General features: G+C 40.1%; 1 long non-coding RNA gene across 8 annotated transcripts; it reads left to right on the top strand.

The window, feature by feature from the left end:
* The first annotated feature begins 42 nt into the window (after positions 1 to 42).
* LOC103706796 lies at positions 43 to 16,665 on the top strand. Of its 8 annotated transcripts, XR_005513086.1 has the most exons (6): positions 43 to 358; positions 1,773 to 1,886; positions 7,017 to 7,662; positions 7,790 to 7,842; positions 11,833 to 12,021; positions 12,157 to 16,665. It is a non-coding gene; the product is annotated as an uncharacterized LOC103706796 (long non-coding RNA). The 8 variants fall into 8 exon arrangements; XR_005513087.1 differs by lacking the exon at positions 1,773 to 1,886; XR_005513091.1 differs by lacking the exons at positions 43 to 358; positions 1,773 to 1,886 and having other exon boundaries at positions 6,604 to 7,271; positions 7,583 to 7,662.
* Positions 16,666 to 18,235: the final 1,570 nt, after the last annotated feature.

The raw sequence follows: 18,235 nt of genomic DNA, 5'->3' as shown, positions 1-18,235 counted from the left end.
AATCTTGCCGTCTTCCTGGGTCTACCATTTGCGTCAGCGAAACGCGAGGTAGAGCTATAAATATCAGGACTCAGGAGTCGTTTCCTTCCGTCGTTTCCTCGTAACCGGAGTCTCTCTCCCTTGGTCTTTCTTTATCGAGTCGCGGCCATGGCGTCGGAGGGGCAAAACCCTCCTCTACAATGCAGTCCGTTCCATCTCCATCGGCGCCTGGCTGGACCTCCCCCTCCTCGCCTAACTCCGCTGCGGCCCCCGGCACTCTCCCCGCTTCGCGGCCACCTGATATATATTTAAGTCCTCCGACGGCCACACCAACAAGTGGTCCTTCGGCACCTCTCGCCTCAACTTGCCCACCTCGCCGGTAGTCTGATCCACCGCCCCTTCCCTGTCTTTTCCTTTCTTTTTCTTTTCTTTTCTCAAGAAACAATGGAATTCGTGGTTCTTTTGGTGTTCTTTATGGATTTCTTGGAAATCTAAGCGTTCTTGTCGCTTTGATTGGATTGTGCTGGTTTCCATTTGGATTTCGGGCTGTTTACGATTAGAGGGTTTCAAAGGGGGAAGAAAGATAGGCTTTCTTTTATTTAGGGAATCAACGATGAAATTATCCAACCCTTAGCGGGAAACGGTTGCCGGATGCATGGCATAACGAAGACTATATTGGACTTGCGATTTTAATGTTTAGATTGGGTTGGACAGCGAGGAGGGTGTGTTTTAGTTGATCCTACCCGTAGCGGGAAACGGGTTCCGGATGGCATAACGAAGACTATACTGGACTTGCGGGTTAAAGCGAGCAATTGCAAGAATATCTGAGGAAGGATGAAGAGATGGTGCATTGGTGTGTGTATATTATATTTTCCAAATGGGTTCTTGATTTAATTCTATTTCTTTTTTTCTTTGATTTTTTTAATCTGCAGAAAGTTTGACAGGCATAATTAGCACTTTTTGTCTTTTTCTTTCTTTCTTTTTTTTTTTAGACTTGAGGGAAAATAACTTGTTCAAGGTTCAACATTTGATCTTTTTTGTATGCTGGTTGCTTTCTTCATTTCTTCATCTATGTGATTCATAATTTTCTTATTTATTGTGATCTTGTGCTATTTTAATGATTTCAATATTGGAATGCTTCAGTCGAGTTATTATGTTGTGGTTTCTTTGTTTCTTTCTTCCTTCATTTCTGTTATGTGTGTGAAAGGTATTTCTTGCGAGAGATTCAATGTTGTGCTACTTGTGTGATCAATGATTTCAGTATTGGAACGCTTGAATGGAACTACTCGATGCTTTTCCTCTCTTTCTTTCTTTCTTGTATTCAATGGATATCTTATTTCTTGTGAAAGATTTGGTCTTGTGCTATGTTACTGATGTGTTTGGTGATTTGAATGTTGGAATGCTTGAATGGAATTTACCCTATTGCATTTTCCTTTTTTCTTTCTTCCTTTCTCTGGTGGAAGAACCCTTCTTCAGAACCTGTCAATGGCTTATGAGGAACAGTATATGTGATTTTTAGTTAATAGAAGCAATTGTTTAGCCTTATTTAGATTTTAGGTTTACTATCAAGTAATTTGAAGCAATTCTGTATGTATGTATGTATCTATTTTCAACTAGTTTGGCCAACATGGATTTTAAAAGGAAGGCTACGGATGTTAAAGTGTAAAAATATTGGATTAAATAGTGATTGTTGAATGCAATCATACTTTTGCTTAAATGTTCTGTTGTGCTTGTTTTGATTTGCTAGCCTTTTTTCTTTAAAAAAAATTCCAACTATCTGTTCTTCTCTATAGGTAGTCCCAAAGTCAAACCACTAATCATAGCATTGCCGATGGTGATACTGCTTTGAATGCCATTCAGCATTGGATAACAAAAGTTTGTGCTGGTGACATAATATCTATTAGCGGGTTTGATGTCTCCATACTTTGATTAACTTATTTACTTCATCTGTGTATTCCTTGATCTGTATCTGCCAGTCTGGTTGTTTCTTGTTTAATTTGCATATTATATTTATCCTGACTGATAAATTTGAATCCTTGAGCTTGGCTGTTGGAGTTGGAATCCTGTAGGGGGAAGACTAATAGAAATGAAATAGTATGCTTCTCTTATTTGTCATTAGTTGTTTTTACCCATTATATTACGTAAAAAAATGTGTTATCTGCTTTGTTTTGCATTACTCTCTTTTAATTACAGACATCCTTGCCTTCTTTCGTTGTCTTGAAATGCTAAGTGGGGAATATAAACTCCTTTCTTTCCCTCCCTTTTGTAGTTAGATGCCTTCTTTGTTGCTCGATAACTTTGAAAGAGATTTTTTGGCTAAAATTCCCGTGATCTTGTCCTTGTCAAGCACTGCTGCCCCACAAGTACAGTTATCATGTGCTGGTTTGTAGTCACTTCCGACCATGTTTCGTTCTCAGAGTTCTAGTTTATATGCTATTTTGTCTCTACAACTAGTTAAAACGTTCCCATTGAAATTATGAATTCATACCAAGATTTATTCTTTTTGTCACTTTACTGGTTAATGTTTGAATATAAGTACATTGTTGCTTGTTGTATATCATGTTTTGTTTGCATGCATCTGTAAGGATCTTCTACTTGGTATGACTTGACTAACAAATACTAGTAGATTATTAGATTTATAGTTCTTCCTCTTAAAAAGTATTTTCAGATTGAGCTAGTCATGAATTTTCTAGAAGTCAGAATTTTAAGTACGGCTGGAAATTACAGACTTTATGTATCTCTTATCGTTATGGTCAATGTGCATGTTTTATATCTTTCCATGTCATAGGCATCATGAAGAAGTTATCTCCAAGCATGGATGTCTATAATTGGCCAAAAAATGTTGAGATGAAGAGATTACTAAGTGGTATGTTATTGACATATTGAATAGTTGTTAGAGAAACATATTCAGAATTATTAATGGAACTAGCTCATTATCTAAATGGTCTAGTGCCGAAGCTTGTACTGGCCACCTTACAATTTTCACTTAATAGTACTGATTATCTTGCGCTTTTCAAATTAAAATGACTAAAATATTCTTAATGGATAGATGTGCAAAAAGAAATATTATAAGGCGATCACGATGGAGGACAAAAAGTTAATTTTAAAATTTTATTTTATTTTAAATTAAAATAAATATGGTTTTTATTAACGGTGTTAGAAGAACCGTTATATTAGGAAAATTTGTGTAAAAATAGTGTTTTATGAGGGTACAGAAATAAATATAAATTTTAAGAGGTTATTCATGCAAATTTGAATTTTTAGAAGGATATTCATGCAAAAAATCCTAAATTTTATTTAGCTTTGTTGCTGGAAATTGGACCCGGGGGCGGCCGTCGGCTGAGGAGGAGGAGCTTCGGCGAACTCTGGCGGGCGGCGATCTATCGGCGAGCGGCGTCCTCCGTGGAGGGGGGACCTGCAAAAAGCCGGTGGCCGGGGTTTCCGGCGCCGGCCCTCCGATGCTTAAGTTAGAAGAGGTTTAAATTTGGGAGAGAGGAAGGGGGAAGAAGCGTTCTGCTTTCTTTTTTCTGAGTCCAACCCCCATTGAGGAGGGGTTCCTCTTTATAGGGGGGTCGGATTACCTGTGATGTGATGGGGCGAGGTCGCTGTACGGCTTAGCACGTCGCTCGAGTTGATGCGCGATCAGGTGAATTAATGCTTCGATGTCGGAGGTGAGGCCGGGATCAGAGAGTTGTCACGGTTGAATGAACGCTGCCGAGCCGATTTGCCGTGGAGGACTGAGGATCCGTAGATAACAGGAGCCATGCGCATTGATTGTTGAGTGAGCCGGCGATACACATTAATTGTTGAGTGAGTCGGAGATACACATTAATTGTTGTGTGAGTCGGAGATACACATTAATTGTTGAGTGAGTCGGGGGTTTGCAGAGGTCATGCGCATTAAATGCCGGAGGCGGTGGCGGGGTATGGCCCCTGACCAGACTTTGGCAGGATGCAACCGCGGCAGGTGGGCGGCGAGGGCGGACCTCCGAGGTCGGGAGCTCTTCGGGTCGGATGTTCCGGGGTCGGGCACCGAGCTCGGCCGTCATCCGGTCCTCTGACGGCAAGGTTCTCATGCACTCGAGGGGGGGGGGGGGGAGCTGCGCTCCCCCAACAAGCTTCATTCTCCTAACTGATATGTATGTCTATTTTGTACTCAAAACTAATCATTTTGGTTGTGTAACGAACAAATATATGCATACAGGTGTTAATATTACAAATAAATAATGCATATAGGCATTAATAGAAAATATCAAATCCTGGTTCCATGTGGGTAGAGAACTAGGACTGAGCTTTCTGGACTCTGGCTTTCCCTTTTCTTTCTTTATGGTATGGAAAATGCTAGAGATTGCCTGCCAAATCCTATGTGGAAGATGATGATTGGCCAAGCAATATGTGACTAACACTACTTACACCTTGTGCACTGCACCATTCCTTGACTACCGACAGCTTATTGATAGCAGTTTTCTTTAGAGAAATCCAACCGATATCAACGTCGATGGATAATTTTGGGAAAAAGAAAATTAGTTTTGTCATAAAAGTGGAAAACTTATGGTGTCTCAAGAGTTATTATTCCCTGTTATTTGTCATAGGGTTGGAAATTGGCTGAGCTGGCCAAGATTTATTGGGCCTAGCCGGCTTGAAGTTGGGCTTTGGGCCTAGCCCAAGGGGTTCAGGCTTGTTTTAGAGTCCAATAGAAATCCAGTTATTATTCCCTACCAGATGCTCCATCTCTGTACCCCCGTCGCTTGCCCATCACCCTCTCCCACCATTCCTCATCTCCTCCATTTCTTCTCTCTCCCCCCTCTCTTCCCCACCACCCTCCTCCTTGTGCCCTAGCCCTTCCGACCCTCCTCTTCCTGCCCATCCCCTTCCCCCACCCTTCATCTCCACTTTTCTCTTTAGCATAGGTTATTAGCTAGCAATCCCAGACATCACAGGAAATTCTACTTTTTAGCAACATGGTTAGCATGCTTTTCTTTCTGTAGGGTGATCATATTTAGCATGCCTTGCTCTTTGTATATTCAGTTCGTTGTGAGAAGTTCTTAGGCCCTGTTTGGGGGAACTTTTGGAGAGCCAGAAAGTGCTTTTTGGCCTTCTAAAAGTACTTTTGAATGGAAAAGGGTGTTTGGTAAAAATTTTAGAAAGTTGTTTCAGCTTTTCCAGAAAGCTGAAAACAACTTTGTGGGAGAAGCTCCATTTTGGAGCTTTCCGAAAACGCTGTTTTTAGCTTTGTCGGGAAGCTGTTTTTTTGACCGAAATACCTCCATTTAAATCTCATTTTTTTCTCCTAAAACTCTCATCTCGCCTCTTTCTCTCTCACCCATCCCTCTCCCTCTCCCTCTCTATCTTCTTCTTCCTCTCAACACCGCCACCTCTGTTCCTTCTTCCTCTTTTTTTTTGTTTTGTTTTGTTTTGGGAGGTCGTGGCTGCCCACGGTGGCAGCCACCACCCGTGGCCGGCGACCCCTTCGTAGGCGGCAGCGACGCCACCCGTGGCGTGCGGCCGGCCTGTGGAGCGGCCGGGCTCAGCCGTGGGGTGGCCGGGCCTCCGCCATCCGCAGGACTGGGGAGGTGAGCCACAGCGAAGCCCCCATGGCAGTCGATCATGGGGCTTCGCTGCGCTGCGACCAGCCGCTGGCCATGGTGAGCCACGGCCACGGCCAGGCCCCCTCCCGCGGCTGCCGCGGCCTGGCGGGCTCGTGGGAGGATAAGAAAGGAGAAGAAGGGAAGAGAGGAAGGAGAAGAAGAGAAGAAAAAAGAAAAGAAAAAAAAAGAAAAAAAGAAGAAAAGGAAAGAAAAAAGAGAAGAAAAGAAAAGAAAAGAAAAGAAAAAAAGAGAAGAAAAAAGAAAAAGAAAGAAAAAGAAAAGAAAATAAATAAATAAATAAATAAGGGAAGAGAGGAAGGAAGGAGAAAAGAGAAGAAAAAGGAAAAGAAAAAAAAAGAAAAAAAAGGAAAGGAAAGAAAAAGAAGAAAAGGAAAGAAAAAGAAAAGAAAAGAAAAGAATAAATGCATAAATAAATATATATACGAATGAACGAATAAATAAATAAGATAATAAATAAATATATTTCAATGAAATAAAATAATAAATAAATAACTAAATAAAATAAACAAAAAGAAAAATAATGAGTGAGTGGCAAATAATTTGATCTAAATAAATAAATAAATAAATAAATAAAAATATTAGTCATTATTTAACCAATTTTATTACTTAGCTAGAAAATTTGTTAGAGAGAAATGGTCATCAGAAGGGTGAAAAATTAATTTACACTAATAATTATAATATTTTATACATTTATTATTGTATTATACTATAAATATAATATTATATTACATTATATCATAATACATTGATATGTTATGTTAAATAATTTAATATTATATTAAATTATTATCCTATAATGCACAATGTTATAGTACTATATTATAATAATATTATATTACATTCCATTAATATTATACTATATTATATATTTATGTATTAATACATATTATATTTTATTATGCTATGTTGTATAATACTAGTAATGTCCTTTATGGTTATTTTGTCACACAAGTATTTTTCCAGTTTGTTTACCAAACACATGTTAAAGTGCCACGGTACTTTAGAAATATAGTTACCAAACAGCAAACAGCTTTTTATAAACGCTCTACTTTAGACAGCTCTATTTCCAAAAGCTCTACTGCCAACAGCTCTCCCAAATAGGGTCTTAGACTTGCTGTCATATGTCTTTATATATGGAGTTTGTTGTGAACGCATGGTTGGCATGCTTTTTTTTCTATGTGCATGTTGATCATATTTGACATGCCTTGCTTTCTGTATGTGGAGTTCATCGTGAGAAGTTCTTTAGCCTTCTTATCGATATGAATACACTTCTGTTCATAAGCCTCTATATATTTTAGTTGATACCTGATGTGATCTTATTCGCTTCAATGTATTTGGATCTGTCAATGGCATGACTTCTATTGCAAATAGAAGAAGGCTTTTATTTTATATAGTCTTTACTGTCCGGAATTTCTGTTTATTCCCTCAGGATCTTTTGATTGTGGCAAGTCTTTCATGCACACAAATATTGCCATGGGGGACTCCGGAGATGAGGAGTTCCCTGATATATATTTACAAGTTTGCAGCAAATGCTAACCCCATCCAGAGGAACTCTAAAGCAGGTTCTCTGTTTTCTCAGAAGACAGAGAATATGATGCCTGATGTCAATTTTTCTTAGATTGCCTGCTATGTCTTATTGTCTCTTGTAAAGCATGAGAGAAACTGATCTTGTTCTTCGTTCAAGGTAAATTTCCTGTGCACTATTAGATCAACAGCCAGACTGGCCATGATTGTTGTATGTATATGTTGTTGATGCATTTAAAATAATATTATGGGATATTGAAATTCATTTTTTTTTATGTCATACAGTTCATTTCAGTGTATTAAGATTTTAATCTTATACTTTTTCATTTTGTATTGTTTCTTGCAAATGTGCCTGGGTACCCTTTTAATATAAATGTCATGCTGATATTGTTTAAAATTACAATTGCGTCATCTGCTGCATAGATGGTTCACATTCATTAGTTCCGCGACATGTAAGAGCTCTATGTGCAGGCTTTCAAAAGATCAAACTTTAAAGTGCTTGGTGAGAGGTAGACAGATACAGCAGAATTGGGAGGGTAATTGCAATGCATGTAAGTACTTACATGCCATCAAGTGTCAGCTAGCCCCTTATTTTTATATCACTGATGGCAAATTGAGATGAGTGCTAAAACTCTAAGTTGCTTATTTCTCTATTGTATAATAATCTAAATTACTCAGGATATCAAGCGACATCCCATGATGCCAGCACAATCTTCACCCTGCAATAAGAGGTGAACGTTCCAATCCTCTTACAAGGAAGTGCTTTTTGCCAACTTTGCTAGAAAGTGGAGGACCATGTGATTAAGGCCACATTTATGGCTGTTATCTACAATTGAGGACACCTTCCTCCAATGAGGGTGGTCTTGAAGTTGAGTTGTTATACATGGTGCAAGAATCAAGATTCAGTTATGGTATAACCAGCTTTGGTTTATGGCCCTATATGATTATAATGCATCTGACTGCACTTCATCTTTTAATAATGAAAACTTTGCTTGCAGTTTGTACCATTTTTCAGATTTTTTAAGTTCCATCTAGAATACTAAAGACCTGAAATTTTTGTTGGGCCCAACGAACTGAAGTCGGCAATGGGTGCCGACTTCAGTTTGTTCATCGTGGTCATCCCCACGATCACCACGCCGGCCGAACGGCCAGCGAAACCTCCCCGCACCCCTCTCCCCTCTCTCTCTCTCTTCGTTTAAGAGAGTTTAGGAACTCTCAGAGGAGCCCCCATCCCTCTAAAAAAATTGATTCTTTCCTCCTCTTCTTTTTCCCTCTTTTTGAGAGGATCGCCGGAGTCACCGTCGCTGCCGGAGCCGCCGGGAATCCACTCGTCGACGACCGGAGGTGAGAAAGACAACCCATTTACTACATTTTTATGGATTTAAGGGGAGAGGAATGAGGGTATGTTAATCGGTTTCACTTTCCCTGTTTCGGAGAAGTTTTTGTGAGATTCGGCCGGCCGACGGTGTCCGACCGGGGTCAATCCGGGCCGAAACGAGTTCGGCCGGAGGTGGACGAACGGGGGGCCGGGCTTTCCAGCCCCGGCCTCTCTCTTCCCTCCCTTTCTTCCTCTTCTTCTTCTTTTCTTCTTCTCTTCCGCGCTGCTCGTGACAGCGGCGTGGCCGATGGCGGCTGGCCGAGCGCCGCCGCCGAGGGCCACGGTCGGCCGCCGAAGGCCGATCGGAACCACCAGCCACCGTCTCTTCTTCCTTCCTTCCCCTTCTTCTTCTCCTTTTTCTTCTTCTTCTTCTTCTTCTTTCTTCTTCCTGGGCTTTTTCTTGTTTTGATTTCCGTTCCTCATTTGTGGATCAGACCATGAACCGGTTCAGGCTATGAACCGGTTCCACCTATTCCTTGAATTGGATTTGATTTGAGTTTGAGTTGCAATATGAATAATCAGCTTCGGATTGAAATTAGATTTTGGGTCTGAATCTGAGTCAGAAATTTGGGTTGGTCTGATTTGAGTGTAATCTGGTTTGTTAAGATTTGATCTAATCTGGTCTGATCAAATCTGGTTTGGGTTGGGCTGGAGATTTGTTTTTGGGCTGAGTTGGACCTGATTGGATCTATGGGCTGGATTGGTTTGGGCCCGAGATCTGATCTGGACCTGTAATCTGGTTTGGTTCAATTGGGCCTAATTTGTTTTGGGCTACAATTGGTTTTGGGTTTAAAGGATTCTGATTTTGGGGTTTTGGTTTACTTGTTCTTAGGGTCTATGTTTGATCTTGGGGGCCCATTCTTGGATCTATGAACTTAGGAGTTTAAGGGATTGGAAATAGTTTAAATTATGTTTCTTAATTAATTAAATAATTAATGTTTATGTTTAATCAGGGGTTCGTGATATCTGTGGCAGGGATTTTTTTAAGCTAGCCCAGGTAGGTGACCTATTGCTTTAAAGTAGAATTTTAACATGTATCTGCATATGTTGATGTTATGATTTATTATTGGCATTATGTGTTAGAATTAGAATTAAATATTTAATTTCATAAACTGTTATGTGCTTTACTATTGGGAGCATTATCATGACTTTGATTTGGAAATTTACCATGTGGAAAATTGATTTATTGATTTTTAAAACCGCGTGACTATAGTCTAGGCCCCGCCAATGGGATGATACGTTGGCCCTGTCGACTTGTACTGAGGAACTAGTTCCGACACCGCGACCACCGGTGATAGAATAGTGGCGGCACAGGGGTGCGTTTTGCTCTTCGGAGAAGCTCGGTGGAGCGTAAGATTGGCACCAGGGGGTGCGGCACAGTGGTGTGTTGGCTCAGTGGAGCGGCTCTGCGGAGAGTTGTATTGACACTTCGGTGTAACCATGCCACTGGGTGATGTGGCCGTAGTCATGCGGTTGAGTTATTTTAAATCTCGGATCGGGTTTACGGGTTATCGTGTGGATTTTTGGATTCATGAGTTTTAGCTGCTTTTCATATGCATCATGACATGTTATATGATGACTTTATTGCATGATGTTGCCTACTGAGCTGTTAGCTCACTCCTACTATTTACATTTTTTTGCAGGTGATGACATATGATTATAAGGATTACGGGATGGAGTGATCATGATGTATTTAGCTAGTAGATATTGACTTTTCTTTTGACATATGTGTATGTAGACATTTGATATGAAAGCTGGAATTTATTTTTATTTAGTTATTGATGGTTGATCTGATTTATCTGCCTTGCATGCCTGCGGGGTCCGCCCTGCAGGTGCGCGGCGTCTGCTCGCGTCCCGGGCCCCGGGTTCGGGGCGTGACAACTAGAAACAGCTAAATTGCTATGCTGTTTTGTACTCTTCGGAGTTGGTTGCAATATAGTACTGACTGAGGATTAAAGCTGTGCTCTTGAACTAGAGATCATCAAAATAGAAATTCTTGTTGTCATTTTTAAACTGCCCAAGCAAGATCACAGTATTATAGCTTATTGTGATATAAAAATCTCAACATTAGTAACTTTGAAATGTTCTTGGTTATTAAAGAAAAGTATAGCTGTAACAATTTTTCAAGTTACTTAACCGTTTCAGTGTACTATGTTGAATTTGTTGTTATGCTACTGATCTGAAGGAACAAACTTTCAGGGAGGAAGAATCTAAATGCTCGGTAATAAGTATCGAATTTTTATAATTGCAAAAAATTGTTGGAATTTGGAACTATAATTAGAATTCATATTTAGATCATATGGTTTTTGGTAAGGTTATAACCTTTCCCATGGCATATTTTTTGGAGCAGCCAAGCAATAGGTCTTCATGTTGCATGCATGATCATGAAATAAATGATCATTGGCTGGTGCTCTTAAGAAGCTTCAATGCAAGTGCTTTATTAGCATGTCCAGTTTTCTGATCATCAACATTTTTTTTTAAAGTTTCTCATTCCCTTGAAGAATTTCAGGACCTATAATTTATTGTTTCTTTTATATTCTGTGACAAACAGAATATAACATATGAGAAGCACCATCAAAATGGCTTTAAATATGATGCATGGTGTTTGAAGATGCTATTAGATAAAGTTAGGGGGGAATGGTTTTTTTGAAAGTACATGATATTGAAGTAGACATGATTTGTTTCAACATAAAACAAAAAGGATAGCATCTATTCATTTACATAGGGAAACACAAAATTTAATTTCTAACTGTGTTCAGAGAAGATTTATGGTTCTTGCTTTGCCATTACTTCCTATGCAGGCTATGACTTTCTAATTTGAAGTGGTTTCAAGCATCTTCTCACTGCTTATAAGCAAGTTTATTGTTTTCGTATTCTCTTCATCAACCCTTCTATTTGAATTTAACACCTCATGGGTGAGCTGCAACTTGTCAAACCATTTCTCTTTATAAATGCTCTGTTATTCATCTAACTTTTGGTTCTATCAGTCCTAGTCAGTTAGTCTTACTAAATTTCCACTTCAACATATTATATCTGCCATAGAAACCTTCCCTCGGTTTTTTCTTGTGAGTGTATTTGGATATAGAAATGACAATTTTCCTAAAGGTAAGCAGGCTATGGGAAACATGATCATGGCTAAAACTTTATACATTTCAATGGATTTCAAATTGCTTCCTGGAATAAGTGATAGTAATCATGTTTTCCATTGTAGAATGGGATAAATAAAGTGTATAAAATCCATAATCTGTTGCTGTCTTATACTTCTATTCTTCATCTTTCACTGTTGGTGTTCTGCTATCTTTTCTTCAACTTCTCATTTATTTCCTTGCTTATGCTCTTCTAGCATTTTTTGGATGGAGATGTACAACTGAATCTCATCTTTGTAAGGTGTAAAAGCCTGGAAAGGAAAGCTGATGAGTGATGTCATGTGAAAGCGTCGCCTATCTGCCTTTCCTTGTAGTTGCATTCTCAAATCCATGCATTACTGAGCTGTCTGTGTAGTTCCTCACTTGGAGTGGAGTATAACAATCTGGTAACTTTCAGAACCCTATTTCTTCATATGGATGATTAGGCTAGTTGCTCTCTTTTTATGCCATTTAGTATCAAACATTTAGTTTCCGGTTCTGTGTTAGAAGTTTTATGTAATTCTTACCCTTTATCAATTCAGGTTACATAACTATTCTCAGATGGTCTCATATGGAGTATAGATTTATGATCTTTTTACAATATTTAGATAAGATAGAAGTAAGAAGCATCATCCAGCACAGGACACAAAAACCAAACTATGATCAGTGAGTATGGTTTGCACTGAAACTTTGCTTCTATGATTTCTGAAATAGCTTCTTTTGTAATGCTGTCACACATTTCCGAATGTGGAGTATGGACATATGACGTTTATACTTATTTTGATGAGATAAAGTAAGAAAAGTCATCCGGCACAGTGCACATAAATCAAACTATGATCAGTATGGTTGCAGTGAAGCTCCTCGTCTATGATTTCTGAAGTAGCTTCTCTTGTAACTCTGTCACACATTCCTATTTAATCAATACCTGTTTCCACCAATTCATGTATCTTTTTTTTTTCTTTCAGTTCACTGTTTGGTCTTACAGAATTTTACATTTATGTACAGGCATGCATGAACTACCAGGAAGTCAGTAACTGATGTATACCAACTATAATTTTTTTCTTTTTAAATGTTCGCTCTTTCTCGGGTACTCATGGTTAGTGGAAACTTTGGAAAGAATGCATGGATTCACCCAGGATGCCATCTTTGTGATGACAATAGTCTTCACTGCTTAGTTTAGAATTTTCAAATTTGAGCTTTGCTGCCATTTAGCTTGAAAGATTTAACTCTACTATGTAAACTGGTTCATGAATGCATGTGGTCTTTATTACTTGTTGCGTGAATGCGTGCGCTTCTGGTTCTTCCAATTCAGTGCTGTCTCTTGTCATAAATCACTGAGGGACTGTATATCTGCCTGCCAATGTCTACAGGGTTCTTGACCATTGAATTTATAGTGAACATCCAATGGAGTGCATGCATGTCTTATGTCTTAAAGCGAAAGCAATCTAGAATGCACTAGCTAAATGGAGTGGCGTGCCTATGAGAAGCCATAGAATTGATCTGAGTCCTCAGCTTGCCTAATAGCTTTCCTTTGGTCAGAGAGAGAGAAAGAGATGCCCGGGCCTAATTTTGCAATTCTTTATGGGCTGTCCCATGGTGGCTGAAAATCAATCCTATGCATTCCGTACCTACATGCAGAATGCTCCATGACCTTCATTGGCAGCATTAAATCCAGAAATTGGCCTTCTGGCACTGAGGTGGTTTCAGTCTGTTATGTGGACTCGGGATTGTGTGCTGGGTACAAGTGCATGTTGTATTCATGTGATTATTTCAGTATCGAAGAATTTCTTCTGACAGAACCATGTCAGTGTCCTATACTAGTGTGTAGGTTTGGGTGTCGGGTGCAGGTATCTAGGGTAACTTGAAGGGTACGGGTAGCATAGGTTTCAGTTGAAGCTTCACCAAGCTTAGGGGCTCTGGAGGCATCCAGTGTGGTGCAGATGTGAGATGAGCTGACAAGATGCTGGTTGACTAGGAAAGCGGACAGTGAACTGGGTGGCCAAAAATTCTGTTCAAATCTATAGCTTGCTGTCAGCAAAACCAATGAACTTCATGAATATTATATTAACCAATATAATACCTCTGTGATGGCTTAGAGCAAATCCAGATTGATCAACCAGCTAGGCTTGTATGAACTCACCTGTCAATCAGCAAAGATGCTGGAATGCAGTCAGTTCCAACACCAAGCTTTACCTAGTACCCAAATTGGTGCTCCTAGAGTGTTGCTTGAGTTCTATTGAGATGATGTGTTTCCCTAGGATAAATAAGGGTCCGAACTCCAATAACAGGACTACTTTTAGATGTGTTTGCCGATCTGTGATTTAGAGATCTGCAGTGGAATGAAGATGACAAGCAAATTAAGAGGATTTAGGAAGGAAAAGATAGGCTCTGTTCTGGTTCTTAGCACCTGAGGTGGTATTAGTTGTAAGCCCATTTAGTATAGATGCATGTAAGCTTATACTAGTAATATTGTATATGTATTTTTTTGATAGGTCAAGAAGATGATATTCTTGAAGTTCAAGTTGGTTCTATTTCGACCCACTTTCTTCACTGTAATGTTTATTATGTGTTTAGCTTGTTTTTAGATTCTTAGGGGGGTTAAATTAATGAAATCATTGGACTCCATCTTTCTCTTCAATTGGTATTTTGTTTATGAAACTTAATACAGGCTAAGGTCTGTGAATTGTGAAGAATAAATTTCTAAGACTTTTGTTCCCCAGATCTCTCCCGTCTAATTTCTGTACTTCATGCGCTCTGTTTGGGTCATCATTTTGGTCAAATCCATTAAGGCCTCATCCATTAGTGTGGTGCTTCTTGTTGACGAGAGAGAGAGGTGCAAGTCTTCTGGTTATCTCTCATTTTCTTTAAAACTCGTATACTGTCATAATTAGACCAAGGGTTGAAAACTGACTGTACTCTGTGGTATGATACTCCCCACACCGAGGCATGCTGAGATGTATCGAGTGTGTATCATACCAGTATTTCAAACCTTGGGCAAACTATGAATAGATATGTGGATGTGCCACTGTTAAGTACCTTGCCTAGATGTGACCAATATTACCCTTGTACCGGAATATTTAAATTTCAAACCCTGATTTAGTCAAATCTAACGGTTCCAATTTATTGTCATTTTCTTGAGGTACAGGTTGCAACAATGGGAAATTCTCGTTGGCAAAGGCTATTTGAAGGTGAGTGATGTTTCGCTCAGACTAGTATCAATTAGCTTAGGGTTCGAAGGAAACCTTTTTTTTTTTCTCCCTCAAAAGGAAACAAGATTTGAGCTTCTTAGAAGATTCAACTTCAACTGCAAATGTTGTTAGACCTTCCTCTTCTCATTCCCATCCTTATTCTCTTGTCCAGTGTACTTCTTGAAGTTCACAGATGTTGCCGAATCCCTGGCTTGTCTTGACCCTGTTTGGACTGATGACTAGAATGTTCGCTTAAGCCTTCTGCATTAGCCTTCGCTTAGTGCATATTTGTTTTTCAGTTCATTCTTTTAGGATCAAAATCTTGAATCTTCTGCACAGCCATAGATATTCTGCCGGTAACCACTGTGTGCCAACTATAATCTCTGCATGAAAAGTTCACAGTATATCTTTGATCTTCCTAATTAGTGTAAGATCAGATAAAACATATTGGATCCACTCAATATCATCGGCATTACAGGAACAGCTTTCAGTATTTGGAACCAGTCTGTCACTATTGCTACATTGCTATTAACTCAAAAGAAATATCAATCCACTACCTGAATGACGCATGAATGCATGTATGCATTCGAATCGTCTAAATTAATGTAACCATCAATGCACAACTTTAGGTAATTTAGAACTATCCAAATTAGTACAACTCTCGAACCTTCGACATTGTTGCCGGCTTTTGAGTACCTCATGCCCGCTTAGTGATATCAACAATTCTCTCGACCTTTCGATACTTTTGTGATGATGCGGCAATTTCAGGTATTTGCATGGTCTACCGTAGCACTCGAATCTTCTACCGCATTGCGATCATTTATTGATGTTTTCCATATTTGACATGTGGTATCTACAAGACTCAAATCAGATGGTTGATATAGCAATTTCTATCCACACTCTCGAAACTCCGATACAGAGAACAATGCCCTTTCTGACTATATCTATCCACGCTCTAGAAACTTCGATACGGAGAGAGTTCAATGTATGAGGAAAGAAAAATCTAGAATAAACTAGCTAATTCGAGTGATATATATAAAGTGGCATAGAGTTGGCAAGAGTCCTCACCTTGCAGCGTAGCAATTCTTTGGAGAGAGATGGTATTGCTGAAGACATCCTATCATTTGTTGGTTATTACACGACCAAAACCACCATGGGAAAAGGAATGCAATCATATAAGAATCTGTCCCATACCATCCATACCTAAATGACGGGTGGTTCTTGTTCTTCCATGGTGAGCTTCTTCGTTCTTCCATGACTTCCCGCTCCAGGTTTTTCTGGAGTAGAGAGCAGGCTAAATCCATGGAAATGGTGCACTTCAGCCAACAACGAATCCTTGCCAAGGAGATATCCTTCTCGGTAGGAAAGACGACACGGATGGTGGCAAGAAGGACAGCCAGAGAACTAATGAGCGAGCTCACTTTGGAGGAGCATGGGCCCAGTCTATAAATGGAAAGGAGGATGAGGAATTAAACTTTTGACGAGGAAATATCTAGAAGAAGCATAACAAGAGAATAAACCAATGGAGAGTAGCAATAGAAAAGGAAAATCTTCTGCATTGCACGTTAAACGGAATGCAATATGTTAAGCAGCATGGGAGTCGACCATGGGAAGCACTAACCCGTCAAAAAATATTGTTGCTCGTTACAAGGTCAAGAAGGCCTTAGAGTTTTGTATAATACTCAAAAACTCGTCTTGGAGAGAGAAAAAGTTTAAAGGGGGACACATCTGTCCTGAAGGATACATCCATGTTGGTTTCGTCTCCTCTTACCTTCCTTTTGCTGGTTTTAGCTTCTTGCAATGAATTTGTACTCCCTTCATTTTTTCAATGAGATAGGTGAAACTTCTCTCACCCATTTTCTTGAAAAAAAAAAAAAAAAGCTGACTCATGAATATTTGCTCTCTCTAGAACCTTCGAAAATAATGCGACTCTTTATATTGGTGAAAGCACCTACTGTTGGACTTTGGAATTGGCCAATAAAGTGGCACTTGCCTGCAAAGTGAGATCCATGGAACTCTTGAAAATTCCTTTTCTCAGGAAAACAAAACTGGTGCATGAATACTTGCTATCTTTCGAACCTTCGAAATTAATGCGACTCTTTAAATTTGTGCATGCATGCGCTCTTGAGTCTTGAACTATAATTCCTTTTTCTCGAAAAGAAAATCTGACAACATAAATGCTTACTCCTCTCTCTCTCTCTCTCTGCTTCGAAATTAATGCGACTCTAATACATTTGTAAATGCATGTGTTATTGAAATTTTAAAATTGGTTAACAAAGTGATGGCTGCCTGCTCCAGGAGATATCTGGAACTCTTGAATGTTCCTTTTCTCACAAAAAAACCCAACTTTGAACGGATGCATGAATACTTGCTCTCTCTCCCCCTCTCCCTCTCTCCCTCTCTCGGACCTTCGAATTTTAAAGCAACTCTTTAATGAATTTTAATGCGTGTGCTATTGAACTTTTAAACAGGTCGCCGAAGTGGCGCTTGTCCGCCAATTTAGTGAGATCTACAATAATATATAGCATCAAATATGCAGTAATATCCACCCACTGATATCTCTATCACTCTCAAACCTTCGATAATTTTCACATTTCATCGATAGAGTGCCATGCATTTGCATGACAAATTAAAAATCAGATAAAAAGAACAGTACAAGAGCATAATGCATTAACTCGTTGCTTCAGGCCGGTCAGTCGACGCTGGTCTCCGGACAGGAGGGATACCGCTCGATCGAGGCTTGAGGGCTGCTCGGATGGCGCCGGAGAGGAGGGAAGAGGAGGAGATCCTCGGACGGAGGCCAAGCTAGAGAATCAGTAAAATTTGGAAGAAACACCAACGAACACACGAACAAGAGGAGGTGGAGAAGGAGGAGAACAAGCGAGGAGGAAGCGGAGGGAGGAGGAGAAAAATACTTCGGGCAGAGGGGTTGGGGTCGGTCGGTCGACGCCGAAGAGAAAGAAGGAGGAGAGGAGGTTGGAGTCGGATAGCCGGCACCGGAGAGGAGCAAGACGGAAGTGATGATAGCACCGGAGAGGAGCAAGACGGAAGCTAGGGCAGCGCCGAAGAGGAGCAACACGGAAGCTAGGGCAGGAAGAGGAGCAACACGGAAGCTCGGGCAGCGCCAGAGAGGAGAAATAAGAGCAGAATGAGGGCTCGATCGGGGTCGGTCACTGGGTTAGGAGGTGTGCTCACTTTCGACGATGCTTGTACGCGTCTTCTAAGATCGACGCTTATACGCATCGTGTTAGCCCGACGCTTATAACCGTCGTTGTAGATCGGGGAGAACAATGACGCGTAATAGCGTCGCCCTAGGTCCAGTTCTCACGCTTCCCAGCTTCATCTTCAATTGAGGACTATGACGACGCGTGATTCTTTTAAATTGCCGACGCCCATTAGAAACGTCGACAAAAGTTGGCGCGGCAGCCAAATT

The sequence above is a fragment of the Phoenix dactylifera genome, chromosome 8 (genome assembly GCF_009389715.1).
Source record: "Phoenix dactylifera cultivar Barhee BC4 chromosome 8, palm_55x_up_171113_PBpolish2nd_filt_p, whole genome shotgun sequence".
Taxonomy (NCBI): Eukaryota; Viridiplantae; Streptophyta; class Magnoliopsida; order Arecales; family Arecaceae; genus Phoenix; species Phoenix dactylifera.
Note: the sequence above shows the minus strand (reverse complement) of the source record. Positions and strands in the feature narration are given on the sequence as shown.